The following is a 17,561-nucleotide window of genomic DNA, read 5'->3' as shown; positions in this document are numbered from 1 at the left end:
ATTGGCACCAAAGTGGGAGTTAAACGCCCAAACTGGCACAAAAGCTGGCGTTTAACTCCAAGAAAAGTCTCTACACGAAAATGCTTCAATGCTCAGCCCAAGCACACACCAAGTGGGCCCGGAAGAGGATTTTTATGTCATTTACTCATCTCTGTACACCCTAGGCTACTAGTTCTCTATATATAGGACCTTTTACTATTGTATTTTCATCTTCTGATCTTTGGAATCTTTTGATCTTTAGATCTTTTGATCATTGGGAGGCTGGCCATTTGGCCATGCCTAGACCTTGTTCTTATGTATTTTCAACGGTGGAGTTTCTACACACCATAGATTAAGGTGTGGAGCTCTGCTGTACCTTGAGTATTAATGCAATTACTATTGTTCTTCTATTTAATTCCGCTTGTTCTTGTTCTAAGATATCACTTGTTCTTCAACTTGATGAATGTGATGATCCGTGACACTCATCATCATTCTCACCTATGAACGTGTGCCTGACAACCACCTCCGTTCTACCTTAGATTGGGTGGATATCTCTTGGATTCTTTAACCGGAATCTTCGTGGTATAAGCTAGAACTGATGGCGGCATTCAAGAGAATCCGGAAGGTCTAAACCTTGTCTGTGGTATTCTGAGTAGGATTCAATGATTGAATGACTGTGACGAGCTTCAAACTCCTAAGGGCGGGGCGTTAGTGACAGACGCAAAAGAATTACTGGATTCTATTCCAGCCTGATTGAGAACCAACAGATGGATAGCCGTGCCGTGACAGGGTGCGTTGAACATTTCCACTGAGAGGATGGGAGGTAGCCATTGACAACGGTGAAACCCTTGCATACAGCTTGCCATGGAAAGGAGTAAGAAGGATTGGATGAAGACAGTAGGAAAGCAGAGAGACGGAAGGGATCAAGCATCTTCATACGCTTATCTGAAATTCCCACCAATGAATTTCATAAGTATCTCTATCCTTATCTTTATGTTTTATTCATCATTCATAACCATTTGAGTTTGCCTGACTAAGATTTATAAGGTGACCATAGCTTGCTTCATACCAACAATCTCTGTGGGATCGACACTTACTCGCGTAAGGTTTATTACTTGGACGACCCAGTACACTTGCTGGTTAGTTGTGCGAAGTTGTGATAAAGAAGTGAGATTACAATTGTGCGTACCATGTTGATGGCGCCATTGATGATCACAATTTCGTGCACCAAGTTTTTGGCGCCGTTGCCGGGGATTGTTCGAGTATGGACAACTGACGGTTCATCTTGTTGCTTAGATTAGGTATTTTTTTTTCTTCAGAGTTCTTAAGAATGAATTCTAGTGTTTCATGATGATCTGTTGAAGTCTGGCTGGCTGTGAATCCATGTCTAATTTCATTGGACCGAGGTTTCAACTTATCATCACAAGAGCTTGTTGATCTCTATCAATCTTGCTGTTGGAGCAGTGATTTGCTAAGGCTTGGCTGGCCATTGGCCATGTCTAGTGTTTTGGACCGAAGCTTTCTTTGAAAGCTTGGCTGGCTATGAAGCCATGTCTAATTCCTGGACCGGAGTCTTAGACTATCATTGCAATGATTCCTGGAATTCTCATTAAGAACTTTGATGTCTTTATTTTCTTTTTCCACTTAAATTTCGAAAAATCCAAAAAAATTACAAAATCATAAAATCCAAAAATATTTATTGTTTGAGTCTAGTGTTTCATTTTAAGTTTGGTGTCAATTGCATGTTTCTGTTCTTCTTGCATTCATTCATGTGTCTTAAGGATCTTCAAGTAATTCTTGATGATTTTCTTACTCTGATCTTTGAATTCTCTTGACTTGAGTGTTTCTCATATGCATTCTCATTTTGTTAGTGTCAGTAGTATACAAACTGCTAAGTTTGGTGTCTTGCATGCATTGTTATTTGATTTTAGTTGCATTTTGATTATTCCTTATTATTAAAAATCCAAAAATATTTTTAATTTGTGTCTTTTCAAGTCAATAATACAGAGGATTGAAGATTTAGAACATTCAGCAGAAGAATTGCACAGAAAAAGCTGGGCGTTCAAAATGCCCAGTGAGGAAGGCAAACTGGCGTTTAAACGCCAGCCAGGGTGCCTGGCTGGGCGATTAACGCCTAAAAGGGTAGAGTTTTGGGCGTTAAACGCCAGAATGTGCACCATTCTGGGCGTTTAACGCCAGGATGGCATAGGAGGGAAGATTTTGTTTTTAATTCAGATTTTTTTTCAGGTTTTCAAAATCTTTTCAAAATCAAATCTTTTTCAAATCAAATCTTTTCAATCAAATCTTTTTCAAAATCAATTTCTTTCTATTTTCAAGGATACTTGCTATCAATTAATGATTTGATTCAACATTTCAAGTATGTTGCCTTTTCTGTTGAGAAAGGTTTAATGTCTGAATCATATCTTTTCTTGTTAGCCAAGTCATTAATTTTTAAAATCAAATCTTTTTAAAATGTTTTTCAAACCATATCTTCTTAACCACATCTTTTTCAAAATAGTTTTCAATCAAATCTTTTTGATTTCTAATTTCAAAATCTTTTTCAAAAATCACTTTACTTATTTCTCAATCTTGGTTTTCGAAAATCAATTAGTGTTTTTCAAAATGTTTTCAAAATCTTTTACTTAATTTTCGAAAATTACTTCCCCTCTTCTCACATCTTTCTATTTATGGACTAACACTATTCCTTAATGTAAAATTCGAACTCCATCTTCTTTGATAAGTTCGAATTTTCTACTTCTGCCTTCTATTTTTCTTTTCCTCTGACACCTCAAGGAATCTCTATACTGTGACATAGAGGATTCCACATTTTCTTGTTCTCTTCTCTTTCTTATGAGCAGAAGCAAAGACAAAAGCATTCTTGTTGAGGCTGACCCTGAACCTGAAAGGACCTTGAAGCGAAAGCTAAGAGAAGCTAAGGCACAACTCTCTGTAGAGGACCTAACAGAAATCTTCAAAGAAGAAGAACCCATGGCAGCCGAAAACAACAACAATGCCAACAATGCAAGGAAGGTGCTGGGTGACTTTACTGCACCTACTCCCGACTTCTATGGGAGAAGCATCTCTATCCCTGCCATTGGAGCAAACAACTTTGAGCTTAAGCCTCAATTAGTTTCACTAATGCAACAGAATTGCAAGTTCCATGGACTTCCATTGGAAGATCCTCATCAGTTTTTAGCTGAGTTCTTGCAAATCTGTGACACTGTCAAGACTAATGGGGTTGACCCTGAGGTCTACAGACTTATGCTATTCCCTTTTGCTGTAAGAGACAGAGCCAGAATATGGTTGGACTCACAACCTAAAGAAAGCCTGAACTCTTGGGAAAAGCTAGTCAATGCCTTCTTGGCAAAGTTCTTTCCACCTCAAAAATTGAGTAAGCTTAGAGTGGAAGTCCAAACCTTCAGACAGAAGGAAGGAGAATCCCTCTATGAAGCATGGGAAAGATACAAACAATTAATCAGAAAGTGTCCCTCTGACATGCTTTCTGAATGGAGCATCATAGGTATTTTCTATGATGGTCTCTCTGAACTATCCAAGATGTCTTTGGATAGCTCTGCTGGAGGATCTCTTCATCTAAAGAAGACGCCTACAGAAGCTCAAGAGCTAATTGAAATGGTTGCAAATAATCAATTCATGTACACTTCTGAAAGGAATCCTGTGAACAATGGGACTAATCAGAAGAAAGGAGTTCTTGAGATTGACACTCTGAATGCCATATTGGCTCAGAACAAAATATTGACTCAACAAGTCAATATGATTTCTCAAAGTCTGTCTGGAATGCAAAATGCACCAAGCAGTACTAAGGAAGCTTCATCTGAGGAAGAAGCTTATGATCCTGAGAACCCTTCAATGGAAGAGGTGAATTACATGGGAGAACCCTATGGAAACACCTACAATCCTTCATGGAGAAATCATCCAAATCTTTCATGGAAAGATCAACAGAGACCTCAACAAGGTTTCAACAATAATAATGGTGGAAGAAACAGGTTTAGCAATGGCAAGCCTTTTCCATCATCTTCTCAGCAACAGACAGAGAGTTCTAAGCAGAACACCTCTGACTTAGCAACCATGGTCTCTGATCTAATCAAAACCACTCAAAGTTTCATGACTGAAACAAGGTCCTCCATTAGAAACTTGGAGGCACAAGTGGGTCAGCTGAGTAAGAAAATTACTGAACTCCCTCCTAGTACTCTTCCAAGCAATACAGAAGAAAATCCTAAAGGAGAGTGCAAGGCCATCAACATGGCCAAATTTGGAGAGGAGGGAGAGGCAGTGAATGCCACTTAGGAAGACCTCAATGGGCGTCCACTGGCCTCCAATGAGTTCCCCAATGAGGAACCATGGGAATCTGAGGCTCAAAATGAGACCATAGAGATTCCATTGGACTTACTTTTGCCATTCATGAGCTCTGATGAGTATTCTTCCTCTGAAGAGGATGAGTATGTCACTGAAGAGCAAGTTGCTAAATACCTTGGAGCAATCATGAAGCTAAATGACAAGTTATTTGGAAATGAGACTGGGGAGGATGAACCCCTGTTGCTCACCAAGGAACTGGATGACTTGTCTAGGCAGAAATTACCTCAAAAGAGACAAGATCCTGGGAAGTTTTCAATACCTTGTACCATAGGCACCATGACCTTCAAGAAGGCCTTGTGTGACCTAGGGTCAAGTGTAAACCTCATGCCTCTCTCTATAATGGAGAAGCTAGGGATCTTTGAGGTGCAAGCTTCAAAAATCTCACTAGAGATAGCAGACAATTCAAGAAAACAAACCTATGGACTTGTAGAGGATGTTCTGGTAAAGGTTGAAGACCATTACATCCCTGCTGATTTCATAGTCCTAGAGACTAGGAAGTGCATGGATGAATCCATCATCCTTGGCAGACCCTTCCTAGCCACAGCAAAGGCTGAGATTGATGTTGATAGAGGAGAATTGATCATTCAAGTGAATGAAGAATCCTTTGTGTTTAAGGCTCAAGGATGTCCCTCTGTCATCATGGAGAGGAAGCATGAAGAGCTTCTCTCAAAACAGAGCCAAACAGAGCCCCCATAGTCAAACTCTAAGTTTGGTGTTGGGAGGCCACAATCAACTTCTAAGTTTGGTGTTGAACCCCCACATTCAAACTCTAAGTTTGGTGTTGGGAGGTTCCAACATTGCTCTGAGCATCTCTGAGGCTCCATGAGAGCCCACTGTCAAGCTATTGACATTAAAGAAGCGCTTGTTGGGAGGCAACCCAATGCTATATTTTATCTATTCTCTTTTGTTATTTTATGTTTTCTGTAGGTTGATGATCATGAGAAGTCACAAAATCAATGGAAAAAGCAAAAACAGAATGAAAAACAGAAAGAAAAACAGCACACCCTGGAGGAAGATCCTGCTGGCGTTTAAACGCCAGTAAGGCTAGCAGATGGGCGTTTAACGCCCAGTCTGGCACCATTCTGGGCGTTTAACGCCAGAAAGGGGCACCAGACTGGCGTTAAATGCCAGTAAAGGGCAAGAAGTTGGCGTTAAACGCCAGAAAGGGGCACCAGCCCGGCGTTTAACACCAGAATTGGCACAGGGAGCAATTTTGCTCGCCACTTGGTGCAAGGATGACTTTTCCTTGACACCTCAGGATCTGTGGACCCCACAGGATCCCCACCTACCCTACCACTCTCTCTCTTCTTCACCCATTCACCAATCACCTCAACTCCTCTTCCCCAAAAACCCTTCACCTATCAAATCCCATCTTTCTCTTCACCACTCACATCCATCCTTCATAAAACCCCACCTACCCCACCATTCAAATTCAAACCACTTTCCCTCCCAATCCCACCCATACATGACCGAACCATAACCCTCCCACCCCTATATAAACCCATCTTCACTCCTTCATTTTCACACAACCTAAACACTACTTCTCCCCTTTGGCCGAACCACAAGGCCATCTCCATCTCCTCTATTTCTTCTTCTTCTACTCTCTTCTTTCTTCTTTTGCTCGAGGATGAGCAAACCTTTTAAGTTTGGTGTGGTAAAAGCATTGCTTTTTATTTTTCCATAACCATTTATGGCATCCAAGGCCGGAGAAACCTCTAGAAAGAGGAAAGGGAAGGCAAAAGCTTCCACCTCCGAGTCATGGAAGATGGAGAGATTCATCTCAAGGGTGCATCAAGACCACTTCTATGAAGTTGTGGCCTTGAAGAAGGTGATCCCCGAGGTCCCTTTTTCACTCAAAAAGAGTGAATATCCGGAGATCCGACATGAGATCCGAAGAAGAGGTTGGGAAGTTCTTACCAACCCCATTCAACAAGTCGGAATCTTAATGGTTCAAGAGTTCTATGCCAATGCATGGATCACCAAGAACCATGATCAAAGTGTGAACCCGGATCCAAAAATGTAAGGTTGGCATTCAACTTGCCCATGATGCAAGGAGATGAACACCCTTACACTAGAAGGGTCAACTTTGATCAAAGGTTGGACCAAGTCCTCACAGTCATTTGTGAAGAGGGCGCCCAATGGAAGAGAAATTCAAGAGGAAAGCCGGTTCAATTGAGAAGGCATGACCTCAAGCCTGTGGCTAGGGGATGGTTGGAGTTTATCCAATGCTTAATCATTCCCACTAGCAACTGGTCCGAAGTTACTATAGACCGGGCTATCATGATTCATAGCATCATGATTGGAGAAGAAATAGAAGTTCATGAGGTTATAGCTCAAGAACTTTATAAGGTGGCGGACAAGTCCTCTACCTTGGCAAGGTTAGCCTTCCCTCATCTCATTTGTCACCTCTGTTATTCAGTTGGAGTTGACATAGAGGGAGACATCCCCATTGATGAGGACAAGCCCATCACTAAGAAGAGGATGGAGCAAACAAGAGGCCCCTCTCATCATCAAATCCCTGAGATGCCTCAAGGGATGCACTTTCCACCACAAAACTATTGGGAGCAACTAAACACCTCCCTAGGAGAATTGAGTTCCAACATAGGACAACTAAGGGTGGAGCACCAAGAACACTCCATCCTCCTCCACGAAATTAGAGAAGATCAAAGAATCATGAGAGAGGAGCAACAAAGACAAGGAAGAGACATTGAGGAGCTCAAGCACTCCATAGGTATTCTGAGTAGGATTCAATGATTGAATGACTGTGACGAGCTTCAAACTCCTGAGGGCGGGGCATTAGTGACAGACGCAAAAGAATCACTGGATTCTATTCCGGCCTGATTGAGAACCGACAGATGGATAGCCGTGCCGTGACAGGGTGCGTTGAACATTTCCACTGAGAGGATGGGAGGTAGCCACTGACAACGGTGAAACCCTTGCATACAGCTTGCCACAGAAAGGAGTAAGAAGGATTGGATGAAGACAGTAGGAAAGCAGAGAGACGGAAGGGATCAAGCATCTTCATACGCTTATCTGAAATTCCCACCAATGAATTACATAAGTATCTCTATCCTTATCTTTATGTTTTATTCATTATTCATAACCATTTGAGTTTGCCTGACTAAGATTTATAAGGTGACCATATCTTGCTTCATACCAACAATCTCTGTGGGATTGACCCTTACTCGCGTAAGGTTTATTACTTGGACGACCCAGTACACTTGCTGGTTAGTTGTGCAAAGTTGTGATAAAGAAGTGAGATTACAATTGTGCGTACCATGTTGATGGCGCCATTGATGATCACAATTTCGTGCACTAGTGTTCAATGCCCAGATTGGCGCTGAACACCAGGAAGAACCGAAGCAATCACCAAAGTGGTCCCCAAAGTGGATTTTAGTACTTCTTAGCTTATCTTATATTATCCTTGAAACTTTTAAATTTAAATTAACATCTTTTAGGTTTAGAATTTACTATTTACAGAGGAGATCACTTAGGTTTACAGAGATCTTCTTCTATACTTTTACTCTATTTTCTCTGTAAGTCATGAGCAACTAAACTGCCTGGTTAAGGTTAGGAGCTTTGTTTATTTCTATGGATTAATAATATTATTCTTATATTTTAATTAATGTTTGATTCAATTCTAAGGTGTTGTTTTTGTTCTTAATCATATAAATCTGGTGTGGAACAACAGTATGACCCCTTATTCTACATGAGCTCTTGTGATTCTCGAGAGAATTATCTCGCTTAGGCTACAGCTTGAAAACACTCCTCTTAAACTGTAATTTGTCTGGGCTGGTTAGATATCTGACATAAAATCCAGTTAGCTTTGGTTAATTGAGGTTTTTGTGGTGCTAAACTAAATTCCTAAACTTCACCCTCTGATATGAAAAAATTGACCTTGTCTGTGGCATTTTAGTAAGATTAGGGGAGATTAACTCACTAAGAGATTAGGTTTTATTCACTTATGGTTTGCCATAGAATGAATCACTCATTGTTAAAATAGTTGGTATGACGTTTTAATCCAGAAAAGTAAACATCTCTGATGAAGAGATTTTTGATAGTGTTTAGAATTTCACAAATGAAATCTCGTTGCAAGTATAGTTTCTAAACTAACAAAGAATCCTTTCATACAAAAATTTGGTTGTCACAAGTAACAAACCCCGATAAAAATAAACCGAATTATTCAAACCTTGGGTTGTCTCTCAAATAAATTACAGGGAAGTGTTCTTGCTATTGGCTATGGACATGTATATTTTGGGGTTTTGATTAAGAAACAAGAAATCTAAATTACAAAAGAAATGAACTAACAACTAGAAAATCTCTTGGAAAGGTATGAGAATTGGAAGTCCTATCCTCATTATCATCGTCAATTGTGATGACAATTGCTCATTGCTCCACTTAGTTAACCTCTAACTATAAAGAAAAGTCAAGTCAAGATAATCAAATTGGATTCACAAGTCCTAGTCAAATCCAAAGGGAAACACTAGCTTTAGTGACATGAAATTTAATTAGCAACTTCTAATTGTCAATCAACAAAAGCATTAGATAACTCAAGAGTCACCAATTACACAACCAAATCCAAGGGGAGAAAAATCTAACTCATAACTAAAAGAAGCATTTCAACAAACACATAGAAGGCAATAAAAGTAAACATCAAAAATTGCAAGAATTAGAGGAACTACAACTAATCAAGGCAAGAGATCAACACTAGAAAACTAAAGCAAACATAAAGAGATAAGGAAATCATAAATTGCATTGAAAGGAAAAGGAGATCTACAAAAGAGTGCATGAACTACAACCACTACAAGAGAGGTACAAGAGAAGTAGAATGCTACAACTACAAGAGAACAATTAAAGATGAAAAGGAATAATTAGAGCAAAAGAGAAGAAGAAGTAGATCTAGATCTAACCCTAATCCTAATTCTAGAGAGAAGAGAGAGATTCTTTCTCTAGAAACTAACTAAAGCATGATAAAACTAAACTATGACTAATTGGTAACTAATTCCCCTCAATCCTTGGGTTGAATAGCATCAGAAGTGAGTTGGATTTAGGCCTGGTTAGCCCAGAAATTGCCCCCACTGGATTCACATTAAGTGGGTCACGTGCGAGCACCGACGCGTATGCATGGGTCACACATACGCGTCACTTGACAATTCACTATCCACGTGTACATGTACGCATCGCCATGTGACTTCACTTCTCATGCGTGCGCATCTGCTGCGCATGCGCATCAATCTTAGCATCCCAAATCCTTGTTTTTCCATGAGTTCTCCACTTGCATGTTTTTCCTCTTCATCCCTTTGATCCATTCCTAGCCTTTCCAATCTGAATTCACTAACAAACATATCAAGGCATCTAGTGGAATCAAAGGTGAATTAATTTTAGCTAATTAAGGGTCTAAAAACTATGTTTTCACTCTTAAGCACAAATTTGGAGACAATCATGAAACCATGCCATTTTGTTGAACAAATATGGGAAAAGGGGATAAAATTCACCTAAATTAAGCACAAAATGTACCACGAAATAGTGGTGCATAAAATTCTGAGGCCTTAACTATTTTCTTATCATTGTCTTTACACCAACTCTTTACTGCTTTTTTTATTATCTTATTTAATGCATTTACACCAACAACAACCTTTCACTATTTGCCTAACTAAGTCCAGCAAGATAGCTATTTCTTGCTCAATCAAACAATCTTTGTGGGCTCGACCCTCACTCACCTGAGGTATTACTTGGACGACTCGGTGTACTTGCCGGTAAAGTTGTACCAGTTCAAATTTCGTGCACCAAGTTTTTGGTGCCGTTGCCGGGGATTGTTCGTGATTTACAACTACCGGTTATCTTGTTGCTTAGATTAGGTATCTTTTATTTTTATTTGTCAGTTTTTGACCATTTATTTCCTTTTAAGCTTTAAGTCTCAATTTTACTTATTTCTCTATATTTTCTAAAATTTTCCTTATTAACTTTCCCTTATTTTCAAATTTAAGTTTGGTCTAGTTTCATTCTCCTTATAATTACTTTATCTCTATTTTCTTTGTATTCTATTTTGTTATTTGTTTTCGTATTCTAGTTACATGATCACACTTAGGATTTCTTATTTTCTTTGTTTATTTAAAGATGTTTTATGTACTCCGCATCAAGCTTAAAAAGAAAAATTTATTGAAAAAGAAGTAGTAAGATGCACAAGGTCTTAAGTTAAATTATAAGTCATGCCATTTACTTTGAAGTGGTGGCCTTATCTTTATTTTCTGAATGTATAAATTAACTGAGCATACTTGATGTTGGGGTTGGGCATGTTAGCTCTTAAGGAATAGGAGTTTAGAGAAGTGTTATTGATTCTTTGAAATACTAAAAAGATTAATTCTTGAAGCAAAAGAACAGAAAAAAGAAAAATAAAAAATAAAAGGAGAAAGAACAAAAGAAAAAGGTTCAAGGCTTTGAGCATCAATGGTTAGGAAGGTCAAAATTGGCCTAAAAAGCTCAAAAGAGTTGCTATCCCTAACTATATACTTGTGGTGTGAAAATGTCAAGTAATCATTGAGATTGGACATTTAAAGTTGTGACCCAATGCTATAAAGAGTACGCTTAAGGCTCTGAGCACTGACGGAGGAAAAATGGCGGTAAAAATTTTCACAAAAATATTGCGTTGCAAGTATAGTTCTAAACCGAAAATTAAACGAAGTATTAAACCTCGGGTTGTCTCTCAAGGAATTGCAGGGAAGTGTACTTATAATTGGTTATGAAAAAGTATTTTTGGGGCTTTTGTGATAAAAGGTAAGTAATGTAAATAACAAGGAAATAAAATAACAACTAAGAAAATGTCCTAGCAAGGATTGAGAATTGGAATTCCTATCCTCATTATCATTCTCAATTGTAATGGTAATTGCTTTTTGCTTTCACTTAGTTAACCTCTAAGAATGAAGGAAAGTTAAGTGAGCAACATTAACTTAAGTTTATAAGTCCTAATCACATACTAGATTTAGTGAAGCCTAAGCCAACTAGCAAATTCCAATCACCAATCAACAAAAGAATTTGATAACTCAAGTGTCTCTAATTGATCAATCCAAGTTAAGAACATAAAAATCTAATAAAATCCAACCAAGCATTTTATCAAACACTTGGAAGGCATAAGTAGAAATATAGAAAATTGACAAGACATAAGAAATTCTAAGACTAACTAAAGCAAGGAAATAACAATAATAAGGCAATTGAATAATAAGAAATGTGAAACATAAATTGCATTAATGAAAGTTGAGAGTAACACATGAGTTCATAAAATAAATTAGCAAAATAAAGGAATCAATAAGAAAAGTAGATAACTAAAGTGCTAGAACAAATAAGAGAAAAAGAAAATTAAATTAAAGCAATGTAGAATTCTGAAATTGAGAAGGAACAAGACTAAAACCCTAAAACCTATAGAGAGGGGAGAGCCTCTCTCTCTAGAAAACTACATCTAAAACCTAAGATTATATTAATGAATTGTGAATGATTGAATGACCTTTCCAGCTCCACTCTGTAGCCTCTAATCTGTATTTTCGCGCCTGAAACTAGGTCAAAAATTGCTCGAAAATCGCCCCCAACATTTTTTGCAATTACATCATGTGACGCTCTGTCACGCGTATGCGTCGTCCACACGTACGTGTCGCTTTAACAAATTCCTGGTAACGCGTACGCGTCGCCCACACGTACGTGTCGCTTTAACAAATTCCTGGTCACGCATACGCATCGTCCACGTGTGCGCGTCGCTTGGCTAACATAATTAGGATCAAATTGCTCTTCGATTGATGGATATGGACATGATGTATATGGAGGTAGTGGTTCTTGGGAGTAATTGGGTTGGAATTGGGGTGGGGGATATTGGTTAGGGTCATATGGAAGTGTTTGGTGGTGGTTGAGGGCTATATTGAGGAAGGGGTTCATAGGTTTATGGTGGTGGTTGTTGATTATCACGAAGAGGTCCACCATAACCATTGTCTTGGCATGCATCATGGAATGATTGTTGCTCATAGTACATTGGAGGAGGTTGTTGCCAAGAGGATTGATCAAATCCTTGAGGCTCCTTGGTGCATGAAATTATGATCTCAATGGCGCCAACAACTTGGTACGCACAATTGTAATATCACTCTTTTTCACAACTTCGCACAACTAACCAGCAAGTGTACTGGGTCATCAAAGTAATAAACCTTACGTGAGTAAGGGTCGATTCCACGGAGATTGTCGGTATGAAGCAAGCTATGGTCATCTTGTAAATCTCAGTCAGGTGGATTCTAATGGTTATAATGGTTTTTGAATATAAAGATAAATAAAGCATAAAATAGAGATAGAGATAATTATGTAATTCATTGGTGGGAATTTCAGATAAGCGCATGAAGATAATGTGTTCCTTCTGAATCTCTACTTTTCTACTACTTTCATCCAATCATTCTTACTCCTTTCTATGGCAAGCTGTATGTAGGGCGTCACCGTTGTCAATGGCTACTTCCCATCCTCTCAGTGAAAATGGTCCAAATGCGCTGTCACAGCACGGCTAATCATCTGTCGGTTCTCGATTATGTTGGAATAGGATCCAGTGATCCTTTTGCGTCTATCACTACGCCCAACACTCGCGAGTTTGAAGCTCGTCACAGTCATTCCTTTCCAGATCCTACTCAGAATACCATAGACAAGGTTGAGACTTTCCGGATCTCAAGTATGGCCGCCAATAATTCTAGCTTATACCACGAAGACTCCGATCTTTCGGAATGGAGGCTAAGAGATACACGCTCGATCTAAGGTAGAACGGAAGTGGTTGTCAGTCACACGTTCATAGGTGAGAATGATGATGAGTGTCACGGATCATCACATTCATCATGTTGAAGTGAAGCGAATATCTTAGAATAAGAATAAGCTGAATTGAATAGAAAAATAATAGTACTTTGAATTAATATTCGAGGAACAGCAGATCTCCACACCTTAATCTATGGTGAGTAAAAACTCCACCGTTGAAAATACATAAGTGATGAAAGTACAGGCATGGCCGAATGGCCAGCCCCCAAATAGCATGTGAATTCGAAAATAGGGAAAAAGACTAATTCAAAGATGAAAACACAATGGTAAAAAGTTCTATTTATACTAAGTGCAGAAATAAGTCTAAGTGCAGAAATCCACTTCCGGGGCCCACTTTGGTGTGTGCTTGGGCTGAGCTTGAGCTTTACACGTGCAGAGGCTTCTCTTGGGGTTAAACGTCAAGTTGTAATGTGTTTTTGGCGTTTAATTCTGGTTTGTGACGTGTTTCTGGCGTTTTCCTCTAGAATGGAGCATGGAGCTGGCGTTGAACGCCAGTTTGCGTCGTCTAAACTCAAATAAAGTATGAACTATTATATATTGGTGGAAAGACCTGGATGTCTACTTTTCGACGCAATTAAGAGCGCGCCAATTGGAGTTATGTAGCTCCTGAAAATCTATTTCGAGTGCAGGGAGATCAGAATCCAACAACATCAGCAGTCCTTTGTCAGCCTCCTACCAGATTTTTGCTCAGGTCCCTTAATTTCAGCCAGAAAATACCTGAAATCACAAAGAAAACACACAAACTCATAGTAAAGTTCAGAAATGTGAATTTTACATAAAAACTAATAAAAACATCCCTAAAATTAGCTAGATCTTACTAAAAACTACCTAAAAACAATGCCAAAAAGCGTATAAATTATCCGCTCATCACAACACCAAACTTAAATTGTTGCTTGTCCTCAAGAAACTTAAAATAAAATTGGATAAAAAGAAGAGAATGTACTATAAATCCCAAAATATCAATGAAGCTTAGTTCTAATTAGATGAGCGGGACTAGTAGCTTTTTGCTTCTGAACAATTTTGGCATCTCACTTTATCCTTTGAAGTTTAGAATGATTGTCATCTCTAGAAACTCAGAATTCAGATAGTGTTATTGATTCTCCTAGTTTAGTATGTTGATTCTTGAACACGGCTACTTTATAAATCTTGGTCATGGCCCTAAGCACTTTGTTTTCCAGTATTACCACCGGATACATAAATGCCACAGACACATGACTGGGTGAACCTTTTCAAATTGTGACTCGGCTTTGCTAAAGTCCCCAGTTAGAGGTGTCCAGAGCTCTTAAGCACACTCTTTTTGCTTTGGATCACGACTTTAACCACTCAGTCTCAAGCTTTTCACTTGGACCTTCATGATACAAGCACATGGTTAGAGACAGCTTGATTTAGCCGCTTAGGCCTGGATTTTATTTCCTTGGGCCCTCCTATCCATTGATGCTCAAAGCCTTGGATCCTTTTTACCCTTGCCTTTTGGTTTTAAGGGCTATTGGCTTTTTCTACTTGCTCTTCTTTTTTTTTTTTGCAAGCTTCTTCATTTTCGCTGCTTTTTCTTGCTTCAAGAATCAATTTCAAGATTTTTCTGATTATCAATAACATTTCTCTTTGTTCATCATTCTTTCAAGAGCCAACAATTTTAACATTCATAAACAACAAGATCAAAAATATGCACTGCTCAAGCATTCATTCAGAAAACAAAAAGTATTGTCACCACATCAATATAATTAAACCAATTTCAAGGATGAATTCAAAACTCATGTACTTCTTGTTCTTTTGTATTAAAAACATTTTTCATTTAAGAAAGGTGAAGGATTCATGGAATTATTCATAGCTTAAGACATAGTTACTAAATACTAATGATCATGTAGTACCGACTCAAAACATAGACAAACATATAGCATAAAACTAAAAAACAGAGAGATAAGAACAAAGAAGTTAATGAATGAGTCCACCTTAGTGAGGGTGGCGCCTTCTTCTTGAAGGACCAATGGTGTTCTTGAGCTCCTCTATGTCTCTTCCTTGCCTTTGTTGCTCCTCCCTCAAAGCTCTTTGATCTTCTCTAATCTCATTGAGAATGATGGAGTGCTCTTGGTTTTCCATGCTTAATTGGTTCATGTTATGACTCAATCCTTCTAGAGAAGTGTTGAGTTGTTCCCAATAGTTGTTTGGAGGAAAATGCATCCCTTGAGGCATCTCAGGGATTTCTCGATGATGAGCTTCCTCATGCGTCTCTTGAGATCCATGAATGGGCTCTCTTGTTTGCTCCATCCTCTTCTTAGTGATGGTCTTTTGAGATGAATCTCTCCATCTCCCATGACTCAGAGGTGGAAGCAATTGCCTTCCCTTTCCTCTTTCTTGAGGTTTCTCTGGCCTTAGGTGCCATCAATGGTTATGGAAAAACAAAAAAACTATACTTTTACCACACCAAACTTAGAATGTTGCTCGCCTTCGAGCAAAAGAAGAAAGAATAGAAGAAGAAGAAGATATGGAGGAGAGAGATAGAGGTGTGGGTTTCGGCCAAGGGGGAGAAGAGAGGGTAGTGTTGTGTGAAAATGAAGAAGGATGGAGGGGTTTATATAGTGGAGGGATATGGGTTTTGGTTCGGTCATTTAGGGTGTATGGGGAAGAATGGGGATCCTGTGGGGCCCATAGATCCTGAGATGATCCTGTGGGGTCCACAGATCTTGAGGTGTCAATGATTTCTCATTCCTACACCTTTTAGGCGTGTAAAATGCCCTATGTATGCAATCCTGGCATTTAATGCCAGATTGATGCTTGTTTCTGGCGTTAAACGTCCAAATGTAGCCTGTTTCTGGCGTTTAACGCCAGACAGATGTTTGTTTCTGGCGTTTAAATGCCAGACAGCTCTTCCTCCAGGGTGTGCTTTTTCTTCTGCTGTTTTTTATTCTGTTTTTTACTTTTGTAATTGTTTTGTGACTCAACATGGTTATAAACCTAATAAAACATAAAAGAATAATAGAAATATAGATAAATAAAAATTGGGTTACCTCCCAATAAGTGCTTTTTTAATGTCAATAGCTTGAAAGTGAGCTCTCATGGAGATTCACAAATGTTCAAAGCATTGTTGGGACCTCCCAACACCAAACTTAGAGTTTGAATGTGGGGGTTCAACACCAAACTTAGAGTTTGGTTGTGGCCTCCCAACACCAAACTTAGAGTTTGATTGTGGGGGCTTTGTTTGACTCTGTATTGAGAGAAGCTTTTCATGCTTCCTCTCTATGGTTGCAGAGGAAGATAATTGAGCTTTAAACACAAGGTAGTCCCCATTCAATTGAAGGATTAGCTCTCCTCTGTCAACATCAATCACAGCTCTTGCTGTGGCTAGGAAGGGTCTTCCAAGGATGATGCATTCATCCTCATCCTTCCCAGTGTCTAGGATTATGAAATCAGCAGGGATGTAAAGGCCTTTAATCTTCACTAACACGTCCTCTACCAATCCATAAGCTTGTTTTATTGACTTGTCTGCCATCTCTAATGAGATTCTTGCAGCTTGTACCTCAAAGATCCCCAGTTTCTCCATTACAGATAGTGGCATAAGATTTATACCTGACCCCAGGTCACACAGAGCATTCTCAAAGGTCATGGTGCCTATGGTACATGGTATTAAGAATTTACCAGGATCTTGTTTCTTTTGAGGTAAAGTTTGCTGAACCCATGTATTTAATTCACTAATGAGCAAGGGAGGTTCATCTTTCCAAGTCTCATTACCAAATAACTTGGCATTCAGCTTCATGATGGCTCCTAGATATTGAGCAACTTGCTCTTCAGTTACATCTTCATCCTCTTCAGAGGACGAATAGTTCTCAGAGCTCATGAATGGCAGAAGAAAGTTTAATGGAATCTCTATGGTCTCTATATGAGCCTCAGATTCCTTTAGGTTCTCAATAGGGAACTCCTTTCTGTCTGGAGGACGTCCCATGAGGTCTTCCTCATTGGGATTCATGTCCTCCCCTTCCTCTTTGGATTCGGCCATTTTGATTATATCAATGGCCTTGCACTCTCTTTTTGGGTTCTCTTCTGTATTGCTTGGGAGAGTACTAGGAGGAGTTTCAGTGATTTTCTTACTCAGCTGACCCACTTGTGCCTCCAAGTTTCTAATGGATGACCTTGTTTCACTCATGAAACTTAAAGTGGCCTTAGATAGATCAGAGACTATGTTTGCTAAGCTAGAGGGGCTCTGCTCAGAATTCTCTATTTGTTGCTGAGAAGATGATGAAAAAGGCTTGCTATTGCTAAACCTGTTTCTTCCACCATTATTAAAGCCTTGTTAAGGCTTTTGTTGATCCTTCCATGAGAAATTTGGATAATTTCTCCATGAGGGATTATAGGTGTTTCCATAGGCTTCACCCATGTAATTCACCTCT

The 17,561-nt window shown here is 39.1% G+C and overlaps 1 non-coding gene across 1 annotated transcript; it reads right to left on the bottom strand.

Annotated features, from left to right (window-relative positions):
• Positions 1-3,372: 3,372 nt before the first annotated feature.
• LOC112793162 (small nucleolar RNA R71) lies at positions 3,373-3,480 on the bottom strand. The gene has a single exon (XR_003197869.1). It is a non-coding gene; the product is annotated as a small nucleolar RNA R71 (small nucleolar RNA).
• Between the last annotated feature and the right edge of the window lie 14,081 nt (positions 3,481-17,561).

The sequence above is a fragment of the Arachis hypogaea genome, chromosome 3 (assembly GCF_003086295.3).
Source record: "Arachis hypogaea cultivar Tifrunner chromosome 3, arahy.Tifrunner.gnm2.J5K5, whole genome shotgun sequence".
Classification (NCBI taxonomy): domain Eukaryota; kingdom Viridiplantae; phylum Streptophyta; class Magnoliopsida; order Fabales; family Fabaceae; genus Arachis; species Arachis hypogaea.
This window is presented reverse-complemented; position numbering and strand designations above follow the sequence as displayed.